Here is an 18,196-nt window from a genome sequence, read left to right on the forward strand (position 1 = left end):
CTCTAAGTCAAGGTCCCCATTACAATAATTAACATCTAGCTATCGCTTTCCCACTTAATAGTTTACAAAAACACTTTTAATAATTATTACATTTAATTCTTATCCTGGGAGGCAGCTAATACCCCTACCAAACACTTGAGGGAACAGAGGCAGCCAGCAGTTTGTACCTTCCAGGAAATACAGAGGCTTGTCAGAAAGGCAGTTTTGCAAATTGTTTCCCAGAGGATGTTCTGCAGATTGCTGAGGCCATAGGACAGTGGTTTTTAAACTGCAGTGTGCATCAGGACTTCTTGGATGGCTTGCAAAAAACAACAACAACACAGATTGCTGTCCCTCCTTCTCCCCCTCCTTCTCTTTCCACCAGCAACCCCCGCCCCCCACCCCCTGCGCCACACACACACACACACACACACACACACACACACACACACAGAGGCTGATTCAGTGGGTCTGGGGTGAAGCCCAAGAATTTACACTTCTGACAAATTCCTAAGTGATGCTGCTGCTGCTGCTGGTCGGGGTGCGCACGTTGAGAACCCTTTATCATAGAAGGGGGTCTGAAGAAAGAATCCCATGGTCAAATTGAGAGGTAATAGAATACAAAATAGCTTCTGCTCTGTAGGGGAGGAGTAGGAAACACCAGACTAGTTCTACTAAAATATGAGGATTGTGAATAATTTTATTTTAAAAATCTTTTAAAATGCCACGAGTGTCTTATCTTTTAAACTAAATGGAGGAGGAGGACATAATGTACTGAAAAATAACTAAAAGGATCATCTACAAGGCTTAGTGAAAAATTCTTCATGATCTGGGAAAATGTTTATGTTGTACAATATGATCTTGACCATGGACCTTAAAATAGATCTATCTTTATCTCTGCAAGAGAGAGAGAAACAGAAGGAACTGCACCAGAATTTTCACAGTGATTGTCTTTGAATTTTGAGCTTGTGCATAATATCTAGTTTTTTCTTTGTACTTTCTATGGTATGTACATATTGTTTACACAGTCAGGAAAATAGATCTGTAATTGTTTAAAAGGTGCTTAGAGTTTGTTAGGAATTTCAATTTTTTAAAAAAACCCATTTTTTAAAGACTACCTTTAAAATTCGACCTCTTTTGTGTAAGCAAACCTCTGATAGAATTACACATTTCTTGTACCAATTCATACAAAAGGCAATTGGGAGCTATTTGCTAAGGCAAAAGAGGGATTATACCATTAAATCAACTAGGATGAAATTACCACGTTTCATTGCATGTAGGCTGTGATTAAGACAAGTCCAAACTAGACTAATGTTTTTCTTTTTTTCCCCATAACAATCAAATTTCATCTCCTTGCCTACCAGTTTTATGTATTTTACTCAACTGTGTTTGAAAACTGACCCAGGTCCTAAGTTACAGGCCAACTTCTAATAACAAATGTCTCATTAAACTTAGAAAAAAAAAAACCCCAGTAAGCCTGTGCGTACGTGCTGATTGCAACAACCATAGGCCGACAGGGTGGGCTCCTCTGCCACAAGTCCATACTGTCCAAGTGTCGCGACAGGGAAAATATTCTCCTTAGAGATGAAAAAATGTATAAAAGTTCAAAATTAGCTGAATTAAAAAAAAAAAAACTTTTCCCAGGTAGACTCAATGCAATTTGCGGGGGTGCAATAGGTACCTGAAATTATGCTGGGGCTACTTAAAATGACCCCAGATGGTTCTTACTTCTGTAATATGTGCATGAGATGACCCTTCAGATAGTCAGCTCATCATGCATATATCGTATGCTGTTAGGTGCCCAATTCTGTGAGATCTACAGAAGTGTCCTGCCGTAAAAGAGCTTCTCTTTAAAGCGGTAGAGATAAGATTCACACATATGAGACAGTAAGAGATAAATGAAGGACACTGTAAATGAGTGGCTCAGTAAAGTTATCCCACTCCAGAAGGGCAGAGGCCACATCCCGATCACCTCCACCCCCCTGTAAACATGCCTGGAACAGATCAGTGACAGTTCAGGGCGTTTCGCGGTACAGCAGTTACTAAAGGATTTTAAAATCTACAACAGCAAATTCTTGCTTTAGGAAATCTTCAGCAGTGAGGCATTATACTTTTTCTCTTTTTCTCCTGCTTCCAGACTTCAGACCATTTGTGTTCCACTACAAGCTAGTGAGGGAAATGGACCAGAGGGAGTATTTCCTCTTAAGGAAGTATGGCAGTTAAGATGCTCCTGGCTGCGAATAAGCAAAAAGCTCACTCAGATGGACACAATATAGAGGAAGCTGCATATCTCACAAGATAAGAAGTGCAGAGTAAGGGTGGGTTCCCAGTGTGTCACAATTAGAGACACCTGTCAAAGAACCAGGTGTCTTTCTGTACCTATCCGTCTCCATCCTCAGGCTGGTAGCACCATGGCTGCTGCAGTTCAAGGAGGCACTCCCAGGGGTGCATAGTCCAGAGCAGGGATGGGCAAACTAGGACCCGTGGGCCAAGTTCAGGCCACTACCTAATTTTGTAAACAAGGCTTTATTGGGACACATGAATTCCTTTACATATAATCTGTGGCTGCTTTCACCTGATAACAGAAAAATGGAGTAGCTGCAACAGAGACTTTGAAAAGTTCTCATGAAGCCAGGCCAGGCCAAGAGACAGCCAGACCACTGCTGCTCATCATTCATATTATCCATTCCCATCCCTAGTGATCCACCCATCTTCCCACCCACCCATGGATCCATATTTGCACAAACATTTAGTGGATACTGTCTGTCTCTGCATGGATACTTTAAGCTGAGATACACAGACACACAGAGCACTACATTAAGACAGAGAGATCACAGACACCTGCTTCTGAGAAACTTACTCCTGAACTGCTTGACTCTGAACATTTTCAAACCTTTGTTCTTTGTTGCTCCCAGTCCTGGAATAATCGCTTTCTGACCTCTCCTCCTCCTTTAGGCTCAGTGTCTTTTTCATGGGACTCCCTTCCCCTTTGAGACTGATTCTTCAGTAAGCTGAGACTGTGACAGTGTAAGGCAGGGAGAAGAGAGGAAGGGGAAATAGAGTGGCATCTACTGAGGGTCTCCTATGAGCCACCCGCTGTGCAAGGCACGCTACATGCTTCCTGTCTTCTCAGTTGAAGTCATGCAGGCAGGCATGAGGAAACTACCTGGCAAGTAGCTGAGGAAGGGAAGGCAGAAGAACATTTTCATTAATAGTTACTAGAGATTGTTTTTCTAATTTTTTTGACAGTTACCTGGGATTTTTTTCATACTCAGGCTCCTGCTAAACTAGATATTCTTTCTAGTCTTTCCCTTTCCTCATCTTTCTGAGGTCTTAGAAAATTCTACAGTAAAACTAGAGATGACTGAAAAAATAATCCATTCTAGATGACTTATTCTTAAAAAAAAAGCTTGTACAAAATGTTAACAATACTGATCGGAGAAGGAATGATACCAATTTTCTGTGAAATGAAATGTAAAGAGAACTACAATTTATTGAGCCTCTACTATGTGATTTGTATATTAATCTCACCTGATATTCACATTAAGCCTGCAGGAAACCTAACCCCAGTGGTCTAAACAATTATGGGTTTAGTAGTGTAGTAGGTGGTGCTGGTGTTGATTTAGCTTCTCAGTGACAACATCAAAGAAACTAGTTTCTTCTTCTGAATCACTATCCTTAACAAGTTGACATATGGTCTTTTACCTGTCATCTCACCACTGCAAGAGGCTTGCATCAGCCCCAGATACCACATTCACGTTCTAGGTAGACTTGGGACAACAGTGTACGGGGCAGCCACATTAGGCCCCATTTTATCAAGAGAGAAAAACTTCCCCAGAACCCCCCACGTCAAACTTCTACTTCGGTACCACTGGCCGGAACTGGATGAGATGGATATCTTTAGTTGTAAAAGAAGTGGAAAAAAGTAGGCAATGGGATTGTGTGCGTGACCTTAGACTAGGGATGGGCAGACAACTACCAACTTTGAACACTGCCTGGTTTTGTAAGCAAAGTACTGTTGCAACATAGCCACACCCATTCATTTAAGTAGTGTGTATGGTGGTTTCCATACTACAATGGCAAACCTATGACCAAAACCTCAGTGGCCTGAAAAGTCTAAATTTTTTCTCTCTGGCCTTTAACAGAAAAGTTTGCTGACCCCCACCTTCCTTCAGGGTATGGCATCACCTAAGTTAGGCACTTTCCTCCCCTTGACAAAACTGGGGGACCTTCTGGTGGCAAACAGAGGGGGACACGGGCACTGGTCAGGCCACTAATGTTATCTGCCACACATAGCTACCGTTATCTGTTTTAGACGAGGAGAAGGAGACCCAGAGAGGTTAAGTAACCTTTCCAAGAACACGAGTGGAATGAGCGTTGTCCTAAATTCAACTCAAGGCTCTTTGACTTCATATCCTTTTGACCATATCATGTTCTTGTGAGTTTTCTCATCTCACAAGAGAAAGGTGTGATCAAAAGACGTGAAGGAGCTGTGGGATACCCATCTGTCACTCAGTTCAGCCCTTCACTGAGTTGCACAAGAGGTCAGAGAGCCAATAAATCTATCTGACTAGGCTCGCAAGATAAGGGAGCACGCAGTTTTAAAGTGCATTTCAATGCTGATTTCCCGTCTTGTTCTCTTCGCACTACACACACACACAAGCTACTAGGCCATGATGTACTTACTCCAGGAGAGGGTCTTTTTCTATCTTTTTCTCGCCAGTGCTGCACATAGTGTTTAACACATAATCAGGACTCAATAAAAGTGTGTTGCACACCCCAGTCCACTATTGCGTCATGTCAGATAAATCATAGCATTCGTGTTTGCATGTGTTACCTCCCCAATGAGGCTGCGAGTTACAACAGTGGATACTGCACTCAACATATGCAGAATGACTTAATAACATCCCCACCCTCTCCAGTGTCCCCTTGGAGCGGAAAATGATTGCGCTTGTGGTATAAGGGCAACGCGAATCGCCTTTGTCCTGGCTGGTTAGTCCCATCTGTGTGCGGTGGCCTCAGCCTCTGTGTGGACCTCAGACCTCAACCCCGGGCTGCCTCTGTCCCTTTATTTCCTCTGCAAACTTGAAACAGCAGCATAAGGCTTTAGAGAGCCAATGACAGCATATTCTGGGACAAAGGGGAAGGGCAAAGTTTTGAAAGGAAGAAGAAGCTTTAGCAAATCTATTTTTCTTCTTCTTCTTCTTCTTTTATAACACAAAGGGAAACTGAAAGCAAACACTTCTCTTCCCATATTCCATTCCAGATGCCTTGCGCTTTCTCAAAAGTTCTCTACCTCTCTTGCTTGCAGGTCTGAGCCATTTCTATAGCCTAGAAGATCCTTTTTCTCTCCTGCTCCCATTCACCATTCTCAGGCTAACTCCTCTTGTAAGGTTTTACTTCAGAGTCAATTTCCTTTCTCAGTAGTTGAAGACGCTCTTGCTAGCACAGCCATTAATAATTTGCCAGTTAATTTGCCAATTAATAATTAGCAAATGAAAGAATGAGAACAGGAGTAAGAATTCAGAAGGTCCCTAACCCTGCTCATGGGCCAGGCCAGGGAATTCCTATCCAGTTTGATTCCCTCTTCCCTAGAAGCTTATATTTGTTCCTGGGACTTTGGAAACTGTTAACCAGAACAAATGTCTTTGTTTGGAGATCTTATCTTCCTCAGTCACCACCGGGTGACTTTTTCCTCTATCTCTCCAACCAGGCATTCCTCTGCTGCCTGAGCCATCCATCTCGGCTCTGTAAGCGGTGGAGCCTGGTGTCCTGGACAGAGTGCAAAAGCTACAGTGTAATCTCTGTTTCTTTCAGGGCCACTGACCAGAGAAAACAAAAGCTCCACTGATAGGGCTCTACTGATGCAGCCCAGCCAGTGGCTCTGTAGTATTCCTGTGTTTAAAATTCCTTATCTGGCATTGCTTGCAAATCCGCAGGCCCACAGGTCAATGGGGGCTTATCTCCAGAGCTGGCGCTTCAAAGAGATAATACCACCCCACTCCGCTGGGCAGATAGCAGTGCCAGTGAGAGCAGGGAGTAATTGGGATCAGTCAAATTAACACATAACACAACCCACTAACCGTTTTTTAAAAAATTTTCAATTACAGTTGGCATTCAATATTATCTTAGTTTCAGGTGTACAGCATAGTAGAGATTTATATAACTTACAAAGTGACCCCCTCCAATGTCTTGCACCCACCTGACACCAATTATAGTTATTACAATAATACTGACTGTATTCCTTATCATTAACTGCTTTCTAAAAGCAAAGTTTAGTTAACTTTTTTCTCCATTATAAAAGTAATCAGGGTTCCTTATAAAAATTTTGGTAAATAGCCCTGGCTGGTGTGGCTCAGTGGATTGTGTGGCAGCCTGCAAGCCAAAGGGTCACCAGTTTGATTCCCAGTCAGGGTACATGCCTGGGTTGTGGGCCAGGTCCCCAGTAGGGGTTGCATGAGAGGCAACCACACATTGATGTTTCTCTCCCTCTCTTTCTCACTCCCTTCCCCTCTCTAAAAAATAAATAAGTAAAATATTTTTTAAAAATTTGGTAAATAAGAAAAGGGGAAAAAAATTCCTTAACAATTCAGTATATTTGATATATTTCTCTTTAGTCTTTCACTGGATTATTTGTTTAATAGTTGTGATCATATACATTTTATAATAAATATAAATTTGTATCCTGGCTTTTCTTCATTTAAAAATCTAACAGGAATATTTCCCTAACATTTTACACTATTGGGTAAATATAGTTTCTATAGCAACACAATGTGTATTTATTGAATAATTTATTTAAATGTTTTCTCATTGTCAGGTATTTAGATAGTTTTCAGTAGTTGTTCATCTGAATTGTTATGAATGTCATTGAACATAAAGCCCTGTTTAAATTTACATTTATTTCCTTAGGCTGGATCCCCGGGACAGATAACATTATATGAACATTAAAAATTCTTGGCTCACATTACAAGGCAATTTGAAAGAAAGACTTTACTGGTTTATGCTTCTACCAGCAATGTTTGAGAACGCCAGTTTACTACACCCTAGCCAGCAGTGGTTGGCCTCCTTTAATACTGTGTGTGGGTTTTGTTGTTGTTGTTTTTAAGACATTTAGTTTTTTAATTTTTAAAAAATTTTAATGGAATGGATTGGGGTGGCATTGGTTAATAAAATTAACCAATCTAAGTTCAGGTGTACAATTCTATGATACATCATCTGTATATTGTGGTGTGTGTTCACCACCCCAAGTCAAGTCTCCTTCCATCACCATTTATTCCGCCTATACCCTCTTCTATTGGGTCGGCCAAAAAGTTCATTTGGTTTTTTTCTGTAAGATGGCTCTAGTAGTGCTTAGTTGTCTTTAACTTCATTTGAAACAATTTTGTTAGATTATATTGTGATAGCTGTCATAGCAGCATGCATTAAAAAAACATCAAAAGTGGTGAATTTTTGTGTAGCCATTTTAATATTGAAGATAGAAGAAAATATGCAATATTTTCAGCATATTATGCTTTATTATTTCAAGAAGGGTAAAAACACAACTGAAACACAAAAAAGATTTGTGCAGTTCATAGAGAAGGTGCTGGGACTGATTGAACGTGTCAAAAGTGGTTTGCAAAGTTTTGTGCTGGAGATTTCTCACTGGACGATGCTGCATGGTGGGGTAGACCAGTTGAAGTTGACAGTGATCAAACCAAGACATTCATTGAGAACAATCAATGTTATATCATGCAGGAGATAGCTGACATACTCAAAATATCCAAGTCAATAATGTTATTGGTGGAAATGAAAAATGTGCCTTTTATTGTATAGAAAAAGCTAAACATACTTTTTGGTCAACCCAATACCTCCTCCAAATCTGTTTTCCTTCTGGTAATCACCGTACTGTTGTCTGTGTCTATGAGTTGTGTTTTTTCTTAATCCCTTCACCTTTTTCACCCAGCCCCACAACCTCCCTCCCCTCTGACAGCTGTCTGTCTGCTCTCTATGAGTCTGTTTCTGTTTTGTTTACGGTGTTCATTGGATTCCACATATAATAACAGAGATCGTATGGTATTCGTCTTTCTCTGACTGGCTTAATGTTCTCCAAGTCCATCCATATTGTTGCAAAAGATTTCCTTCTTTTATAGCCAAGTACTATGACGTTGTGTAGATGTACCACAGCTTTTTTATCCATTCATCTACAGATGGGCACTTGGGCTGCTTCCAAATCTTGACAATTGTAAGTAATGTTGCAATGAGCATAGGGGTGCATATGTTCTTTCAAAATAGTATTTCAGGTTTCCTCAGATATATTCCTAGCTGTGGGATTACTGGGTCATAAGGCTGTTCTGCTTTTAATTTTTTGAGGTATCTCCATCCTGCTTCCCACAGTGGCTGTACCAATCTGCATTCCCCCCAATAGTGCATGGGGGTTCCCTTTCTCCATATCTTTGCCAGTGCTTGTTGTTTGTTGACTTATTGATGATAGTCATTCTGACAGGTGTGATATCTCATTAAGGCTTTAATTTGCATTTCTCTGATGATTAGTGGTTTTGAGCATCTTTTCATATGTCTATTGGCCATCTGTATGTCCTCTTTGGAGAATTGTCTATTCAGGTCCTTTGCCCATTCTTTAATTGGATTTTTTGGTGTTGAGTTTTAAAAGTTTTTTAATAAATTTTAGATATTAACCCCTTATCAGATGTATCATTGGCAAATCTGATCTTCCATTCAATGAATTGTTGTTGGTTTCCTTTGCTGTGCAAAACTTTTTAGTTTGATGTAGTCCCATTTGTTTATTTTTTCATTTGTTTCCCTTGCCTAAGGAGACATGTCAGAAAAAATATTGTTACAGGAAATGTTCGAGATTTTACTGCTTATGTTTTCTTCCGGGATTTTCTGGTTTTGAGTCTAACACTATGTCTTTAATCTATTTTGAGTTTATTCTTATGCATGTTGTAAGATGGTGGTATAGTTTTATTTTTTTCACGTATCTGTGCGATTTTCCCAACATCATTTATTGAATAGACTATCTTTGCCCACCCGTATGTTTTTGACCTATTTGTCAAATATTAATTGACTGTTAGAGTATAGGTTTATTTCTGGTCTCTCTATTCTGTTTCATTGATGTATATGTCTATTTCTATATCAGTACTATCCGGTTCTGATTTCTATGCTTTATAGTATAGTTTGATATCAGGTAGTGGTTTTTTTGTTTTCTTTTTCTGTTGTTTATTTTTGTTTGTTTGTTTTTTGGTGTAAGGAAAAATGGTTTACTCAAGAATGGCAGCCTGAAAAGATGAGGGACTCTCATCCCAAAGATCATCTTTTTTGTTATTGTTGTTATCCTCACCCAATGACAAGATTATTGATTTTAGAGAGAGGAAAAAGGAGTGAGACAGAGGGAGAGAAACATCAATCAGTTGTCTTTCCTATGTGCCCCAACCTGGGGACCAAACGCGAAACCTAGGCATGCATGTGCCCTGAGTGAGAATCGAACCTGAGATCTTTTGGTTTTGGATGGGACGATGTTCCACCAACTGAGCCACACCAGCTAGAGCTTAAAGACCACCTGACCATTTCAGTGCAGGCAGCGGTTTTTATGAGGGAGAAGGGAAACAAAGAGATCAGCAGGAGAGGATTGAAAACTTTTCTATGTGCAGACCAGCAGAGTCTGTTCTGACAAGGACCTCCGAACTGGTGAAGGGACGGCCTGCCGAGCATCTTCCTGGTTTTAGTCATCCTGGTCTTACATCATCCCGGTTTTGCAGTAGAAGGTCAGGAAATCTCTCAGAGCTGGAATGCCTGGAGGTTGGAATCTGCATCTTTTCAAATCAGTTCCTAGAATTTTTGTACAAACATGCTGTTTACCAGTTTATCACAAAAGGGTATGACTGGGGAACAGGCCGGATGGAATTGCACAGGGCAAGGTATGGGGAGAGGGCACAGAGTTCCCATGCCCTGAGCACACTCACATCTCCACAGGTTCACCAACTCGGAAGCTTTTATAATTGGATAGGGAAAACACATTTATCATTGGCTTAACTTGCGTTGCTTTCACTATTTTTTAAAGTATATTTTATTGATTATGGTATTACAGTTGTCCCATTTCCCCCCCCCCTTTATTCCCCTCTGCCTTGCACCCCCACCATCATTACCCCACCGTAGTTCATGTCCATGGGTCATACATATAAGTTCTTTGGCTTCCCCATTCCCGTACTTTCCTTAACCTCCCCTGTCTATTTTGTACCTGCCATTTATGTTTCTTATTCCCTGTACTTTCCCCCCCTTCTCCCCCCACACCCCACTGATAACCCTTCATGTGATCTCTATTTCTGTGCATCTGTTCTAGTTGCTTTTGTGTTCCTGTTTAGTTCGTTTTTGTGTTTGTTTTTGTTTCTTAGGTTCGATTATTGATAGTTGTGAGTTTGTTTCATTTTATTGTTTGTAGTTTTGATCTTCTTTTTCTTAGATAAGTCTCTTGAACATTTCATATAATAAGGGCTTGGTGATGATGAACTCCTTTAACTGGATCTTATCTGAACTCCTTCAACTTGACCTTCCATTCTAAATGATAGCTGTGCTGGATAAAGTAATCTTGGTTGTAGTTCCTTGCCTTTCATGACTTGGAATACTTCTTTCCAGCCCCTTCTTGCCTGCAAGGTTTCTTTGGAGAAATCAGCTGCTAGTCTTATGGGAACTCCCCTGTAGGTAACAGTCTCCTTTCCTCTTGCTGCTTTTAAAATTCTCTCCTTATCTTTAATTTGGGTAATGTCGTTATGATGTGCCTTGGTGTGTTCTTTCTTAGGTCCAAATTTTGGGGGGGCTCTCTGAGCTTCTTGGATTTCCTGGAAGTCTATTTCCTTTGCCAGACTGGGGAAGTTCTCCTTCATTATTTGTTCAAATAAGTTTTCAATACCTTGCTCTTCCTCTTCTCCTTCTGGCACCCCTATGATTTGGATGTTGGAATGTTTAAAGTTGTCCCAGAAGTTCCTAAGCCTCTCCTCATTTTTTTGAATTCTTGTTTCTTCGTTCTGTTCTTGTTGAATGTTTATTTGTTCCTTCTGCTCCAAACTGTTCATTTGAGACCTGGTTTCTTTCCCTTCACTGTTGGTTCCCTGTACATTTTCCTTTATTTAACTTTTCATAGCCTTCAGTTTTTCCTCTATCTTGTGACTGTACTCAACCATTTCTGTGAGCATCCTGATTACCAGTGTTTTGAAGTGTGCATCTGATAGGCTATCTATTCATTGCTTAGTTGTATTTTTTCTGGAGCTTTAATCTGTTCTTTCATTTGGGCTGTATTTTTTTCCTCACTGCACCTGTTATGTAGTAAGGGGTGGAGCCTTGGGTATTTGCCAGGGTGGGGCAACCCACATTGCTGCATTGTGGTGCTGTATGTGGAGGAGGGGTCCAAGAGGGAACAATGCTGCTTGCTGAGCTCTCTGCTGGCTTTCAGTCACTTCCTCTACTACCCACAAGTGAATTGGGCCCTTCTGGTGCTAATTCCCAAGTAGGTGGGTTTCTGTATGTTCTAGGACCCTGTGGGTCACTCCAAAGAATTCTCTTTAAGGCTGGGAGTTTCTTCCACCACCCCAACCCCCACAGATTTTTACAGTCAGAGGTTTTGAGGCTTTATTTCCCCCTATTGGAACCCTGGGTTGCACAATCTCTCTCATTCCTCAGTTGTTCTTCCCAGTTTATCTGCACACAAATGTGGGACCACCTGGTCTGCCACAGCTGCCTCACCCTCCCTGGTCCTCCAGCTGCCACCTTGCCTCAAGTCCTCTCCACTCCGGCTGCCTGTCTCTGCCCCTCCTACTGGTTTGGATGAATGTTTCTTCTTTAACTCCTTGGTTGTCAGACTTCCACAGAGTTTGATTTTCGGACAGTTCTGTTGTATTTTTCTTTTTAAATTTGTTGTTGTCCTTCTTTTGGTTGTGTGAGGAAGCAAAGTGTATCTACCTATGCTTCCATCTTGGCCGGAGGTACAAAGGATCTATTTTTGGAGTTTTGATCTGTTCTTTCACTTGAGCCATATTTCTTTGTCTTGGCACAGCTGCTACGTTGTAAGGGGTGGAGCCTTAGGTATTCACCAAGGTAGGGCAGCCAAGTCACTGCATTGTGGCACTGAATGTGGGGAAGGGGTGAGAGAAGGAACAATGTCACTTGCTCGGGTCTCGGCTGGCTTCCAGTAATTTCTTCTGCTACCCACAAGCAAATTTGACCCTTCTTGTGCTGATTCCTGGGTGGGTGGGTTTGTACACATTCTAGGACCCTGTGGGTCTCTCCAACGAACTTTCCTGTGAGGCTAGGAGTTTCTCCCACCACCATAACCCCTACGGCTTTTTTCAGTCAGAGGTCTTGAGGCTTTCTTTTCCCACACTGAAACCCTGGATTGCATGGTCTGTCTTGCTCCTCAGTTGTTCTTCTCCGTTTATCTGCACACAAATGTGGGACTGCCCTGTCTGCCAGTGGCCACCTCATCTGCCCTGGTCCTCCAGCCACCACCTTGCAACATGTCCTCCCCACTCTAGCTGCTTGTCTCTTCCCTCCTGCTGGTCTGGATGAATGTTTCTTCTTTAACTTCTTGGTTGTCAGATTTCCATACAGTTGAATTTTCTAGCAGTTCTGATTATTTTTGTTTTTAAATTTGTTGTTGTCCTTCTTTTGCTTGTGCAAGGAAGCAAAGTGTATCTACCTATGCCTCCATCTTGACCAGAAGTCCACATTTCTTTCATTAGTAATGGGATTAGATATTTTATCTCAAGTATTTCTTTTTTTCCCCCTTTATCCTCACCTGAGGACATGATTTTTGATGTTAAAGAGAGGGAAAGAAAGGGAGCGAGAGAGGAAGAGGATATCAGCATGAGAAGGAAACATTGATCCATTGCTCCTCATATGCACCCCAACAGGAACTGAAACCCCAACCCAGGTATGTGCCTTAAGCAGGAATCAAACCCATGACCTTTTGGTTTTCAGAAGAACGCTCCAACCAACTGAGGGAGACTGGCCAGATTTCAAGTATTTCTTTTTTGGAAATAATCTATGTCCTTTTCAACCTGTCTATTTGGCCATTTAATATTTTTTCTTGTTAATTTTCATGTGATTTAATTGCTGTCTTCCATATATACTGCAAATACTGTCTTCCTGTTAATTGCTTTCCATTTGATTTCAGTTTGTCTGGGGTACAGAATAGCATTTTTTTGGTATTATAATATATTGCTTTTTACCCATTCTATTATCTTTTGTTACTCTTAAACAGCCTCCCTCCTAGAGATTTAATAGCCATTCTTGTCTTTCTTTCCTTTGATTATGTTTGTTATCTAGTTTGTTTGTTTGGCTTGGAAAGGAAGTGATTAAAAACCCAAAATCTATTTTAAAAAAAACAAAACCCAAATTGACAGTCAGACTGCCTGAATTCAAATACCAGCTCTACCATTCACCAGCCCCATGAACTATGGTACTTAAACTCAACACCTCAATTTTTCACTTGCAAAACGGGGACATTAAAAAATGTACATGCACCTCAAATGTGGCAAATTAATTATTATAGGTAAAGCACTTAGAACTGTTTTTAGAAGCTTACAGTAAGTTCTATGTAAGTTTCATGTATTAATATTTATATTTTTGTTTAGATTTAAAATCTGATAAAGCTAAGCTTTATTGTCCTACTTTAAAAAATGGCTTATGCCCCTCATGTGCACAGTGGCATGCAGGCAGGAGCTGCAGCCACAGGGCCTGCTGCCTACCCTGGCATGCTGGACTACCTGGTGATCTGCCACGGCTCCGGTGGGCTCGCCAGCGTGTGCGGTGTGCCCCAGAGTGGCCGTGGTGGAGAACCACAGGCTGGGCAGCACTTGCTTGAGTGTCAGATGTGTACCAGAAAAGGTAACGTGGAACACAGCTACCCACTCTGAGTTCAAGCATGGTTATGTTCATTACGGCTTTCAAAGTTGCGATAGTAAATTCAGATGCCTATGTGAGCTGCCTGCACACCATCTATCAAAATAATCTAACTAAGGCCTATATTGAGTTGGCCAAAAGTCCGTTTACTATTTTCCGTAAAATAAAAGACATATTTTTCATTTTCACCAATGACTTTATTGGTTTGGATATTTTGAGTATGTCAGCTATCTCCTGTGTGTACAATGTTGGTTGTTCTCAATTAATTTCTTGATTTGATTGCTATCAATTGGTCTACCTGAACACAGAGCATCATCCAGTGAGAAATCTCCAGCATGAAACTTCACAAACCACTTTTGACATGTTCTATCAGTCACAGCACCTTCTCCATATACTGCACAAATCTTTTTTTTCCAATTCCAGTTGCATTTTTATCTTTCTTAAAATAATAAAGCATAATATACCAAAAATGTTGCATATTTTCTTCCATCTTCAGTATTAAAATGGCTACACAAAAATTCACCAATTTTGATAGTTTTTTAAATGTGTGCTGATATGACATCTGTTACAGTACAATCTAACAAAATAGTTTGTAATGAAGTTAAAGACAGCTAAGTGCTACTAGAGCCATCATATGGGAAAAAAACAAATGAAGTTTTTGGTCAACCCAGTAGAAATCACCCCTGGCCGTGCAGAATTCAGCCTCCAGTACAGGTCTTGGGAAAAAATACACTGCTCCTCACATCCTGATTACAACTGGTGGCATCTCTCACATTTGCAGGAGAGCCAGATTCCCGGTGCCAGCCTAGGAATAACCAGTGATGGATTTTTTTTTTTTTCAACTGTTAGAATCACTTAGCCACAGTGTCGTTGCTGGTGCAGGATACATTGCTGTGGAGATAACTGGGATCCTCTCTGTTCTCGGTTCTAAGACGTCACTCATGATATAGCATTATAAGGTACTTAGACATTTTGGTTCAATAATCAGTTCTAACTGCAGTGAAGAGCTGGAGAATGCTGGCATAGAGGTCCCGAAGTACTTACAGGTCAAGGAAGTTAAAAAGACTTCCTCCCACTTGGAACACTGCATGATTACTTCAGATCCTGGTAGGAAAGCCACCTTGACCATGATTCAAGATGTTGACTGCCTGCTCTGGGCCATTGGGTGGGACCCAAATTCTGGGGGCCTGAATTTAAATAAACTGGGGATTCGAACTGATGACAAAGATCATCATACAAAAACAACACATACTTTTTAATCATTTAATACAAATGAAATAACAAAATAAGGGGCACAGGCCTCTTGTGTTGTATGTTTCTAGAGAAAGTTCATATCCTTGAAGCAGCTTTGGAACATGCAGAGCACAGTACTAGCTTCAAAAACAACAAAAAAGGATTCTGTGCACTTACATTATTTAATTTTTTTTAATTAATTGATTTTATAGAGAGAGAGGGAGGGAGGGAGGGGAAAAGAGAGAGACTTGTTTTACCTATTTACTCATTCATTGATTGGTTTTTTATTTTTAATTGTATTTTTTTACATTACTTTTTAGTCCCCTTATATCCCCCTCCTCCCAGCAATCACTATACTGTTGTCCATGTCCACGGTCCTTTATCCTTTTTGTTCAGTCCCTCATTGTTTGCTCCTTGCGTGTGTCCTGATCTGGGATTGAACTGCAACATTAGTATGTCTGGTTGATGCTGTAGCCAGGGTGTTGCATTATTTAAATGTAAACATCAAACTTGGGAAAGATTTGAGGGAGCTGGTCACATAAGTGAGGGACATTTTAGAGGTGAGTCCAGGAGAGAGATTCAAATACTTCAAAAGTCCCTTCCTCTGCTAACAGTTCATGGTTCAATGAAAGATTTCCATTTTTGTATGTGTTCTTGTCATTTTATTCTTTTCTGAAAACAGTTTCCAGAAATTTGGAAATAAAACTGCTGTCTTTTCTTCTAGAAAATAGCTTATTTGTCAAAAATGTGTTTGATAGTTTTATCTACTTGTGTTTTTAGGATAAATTTTAGTCATGCTCCTAAAAAGATTTCCAATGAGAATTTTATTGACCTCCCCCATTTACTTTTGTGCAGATTTTTTTTTGATCCTTAAAGCCAGAAAATATCTATGCCCCATCTTCTCATTGTGCAATGTTTATTCTTCTGTTATATTTGTTTTTGAATAATTTCTTCCTCTTCTGATAATAGAACTCTGATCTGTTCCCCCCTCCCCTCCCCCCCGCTGAGGAATTACCTATTTTCTCAACCTCTGTCTGCTTGTGTTGGCTAGTGCTGACTTCATCCTTGTCTCCAGGGCTGGGTGAGTCACCAAGCTTTGACCATTTAGAACACGGCATCCCTCTGGTCTGGTCACTGTAATAAGTTTAGGGATAAGCTTACAGACACATTCAAGCCACTGTAAATCACTTTCAATACTTACAACATGCTATTGTGAGAATAAGTCTTATTTTCTGTTAGACTATAATTTTGGAGGACAGACCTGGAGCTCTGGGAAGCCATCTTCCCTTCACACAGAGTCTGAGAGTGAAGCCTATGCTTAGGAGAGCAGATCCAGAAGATGAGAGAGTTGGGGTTCCAGTGAGCCCTTGGATCACACCCCATTTGAGGCCAGCAAGTCGGCACTTTTCATTACACGAGCCAATAATTGTTGTTTGTTTGTTTAAGTCAGTTTGAATAGGATTTTCTCTCACTTGACAGAAATCAAGAAAGAATTAATGTGTAGCTTATCACTGCCTGCATGTTATTTTCTCCCCCAGTAGAGTGTTAGCCACGGAGTACCCTAATCCTTCCATATGTTTCTTCATGCTCCACCCCACAAAAGCTAGGATGATGCCTTGTCTGTAGTAAGAGCTCAGTAAATGCCTGATGGGGTCAGTAGAATTGAATGTGGACTGATTCTGTAACATTCCCTACAGGGTGCTTCAGAAAAGCTTCCTGTCTATAAAAAGCTTGTCGACTGTTGCTTTTGTCTCTTAATCACAAAAAGAATTTGCAGGAGAAGTTTCAAATATTTGATTTTTCTATTTGTTTGAATCCATGTTAAACTGGAATTTGGTGTAAACATGTCTTTGGAATGTTCACTGCATGCTCCAACAACACAGCTCGGGAGATGCAGAGAGGATACCTCTAGCAGTGACTCAGTAAAATGAAATGCTCACTTTTGTCCTTTGTAAAATAAAACAAAAAAACTGGTTTTTCTCTGGGGGGTAATTCCTTTCACAGAAAGTGACTGACATCCTCTCAAATAAAAATGGGGTAGTGAGGACATTTTTCTGTTTGTTATGGTGAAAACTTGGAAGCAATTCTGTATCAAAATGGCTGTAAGTTATTGCTATTGTGTAGAGTTCAGGAACACTGGGCTCATTAAACAAGAAAAATACAAACCGGTAGAAATACTTTCAGAACATGTTGATGTGTCATAGCTATGGACAGTGGGAAAATCCAGACTGACTCATATTATTATCTGCTGAGGTATTGTTTCCCTTTGAAATAGGTAAGGAGAATCTTCTACTATATCTTTATGATAAAAAAAAATGGGAGTTGTTCATATTAAGATTTCAATTCATCATAACTGCAATTGTAGCTGACCCTTACGGAGTACTTATTATGTGCCAGATACTGTTGCAAGCATTTTAGACATATTAATAATAGGTAGGTACCATTATTATCCCCATTTTACAGGTGTGAAATTGAGGTACAGCATGATTACTTAACTTGCTTGAAGTTGCACAGTTTCTAATGGGAGAGCTAGGAGTCATACCAGGTAGTCTTGCTTGGGAGCTTCATTCTTTTTTTTTTTAATATTTTATTTATTTTTAGAAAGAGGGGAAGGGAGGGAGAAAGAGCGAGAGAGAAACATCAATGTGTTTGTCTCTTGCGCGCCTCAAACTGGGGACCTGGCCCACAACCCAGGCTTGTGCCCTGACTGGGAATCGAACCAGCGACCCTTTGCTTTGCAGTCTGGCACTCAGTCCACTGAGCCACACTAGTCAGGGCCAGAGCTTCATTCTTGAGCATCATGGTTTACTGCTTCTTTGAATATTTGCACAGACAAGTTGATAAGTTTGTGGAACTATGGGAATGATGTATTTTGGGAAAGTCATCTTGCAACATCTATTAAAATTCAAATCACACACACACAGATTGATTAATTCTTCTAACCCATGAACACATCATATGCTTCCACTTATTGATATTTTCCTCAATTTCTGTCTTCAGTGTCCTATAGTTTTCCAAGTACAGGTCTTTTACTTCCTTGGTTAAATTTATTCCTAGGTACCTTATGTGTTTTTTGTTGTTGTTGCAATAGCAAATG

The 18,196-nt window shown here is 40.5% G+C and overlaps 1 pseudogene; it reads left to right on the plus strand.

Annotated features, from left to right (window-relative positions):
- Positions 1–13,659: 13,659 nt before the first annotated feature.
- LOC112315879 (glutathione reductase, mitochondrial-like) lies at positions 13,660–15,125 on the plus strand (annotated as a pseudogene).
- Positions 15,126–18,196: the final 3,071 nt, after the last annotated feature.

This window comes from Desmodus rotundus, chromosome 5, assembly GCF_022682495.2.
Source record: "Desmodus rotundus isolate HL8 chromosome 5, HLdesRot8A.1, whole genome shotgun sequence".
Taxonomy (NCBI): Eukaryota; Metazoa; Chordata; class Mammalia; order Chiroptera; family Phyllostomidae; genus Desmodus; species Desmodus rotundus.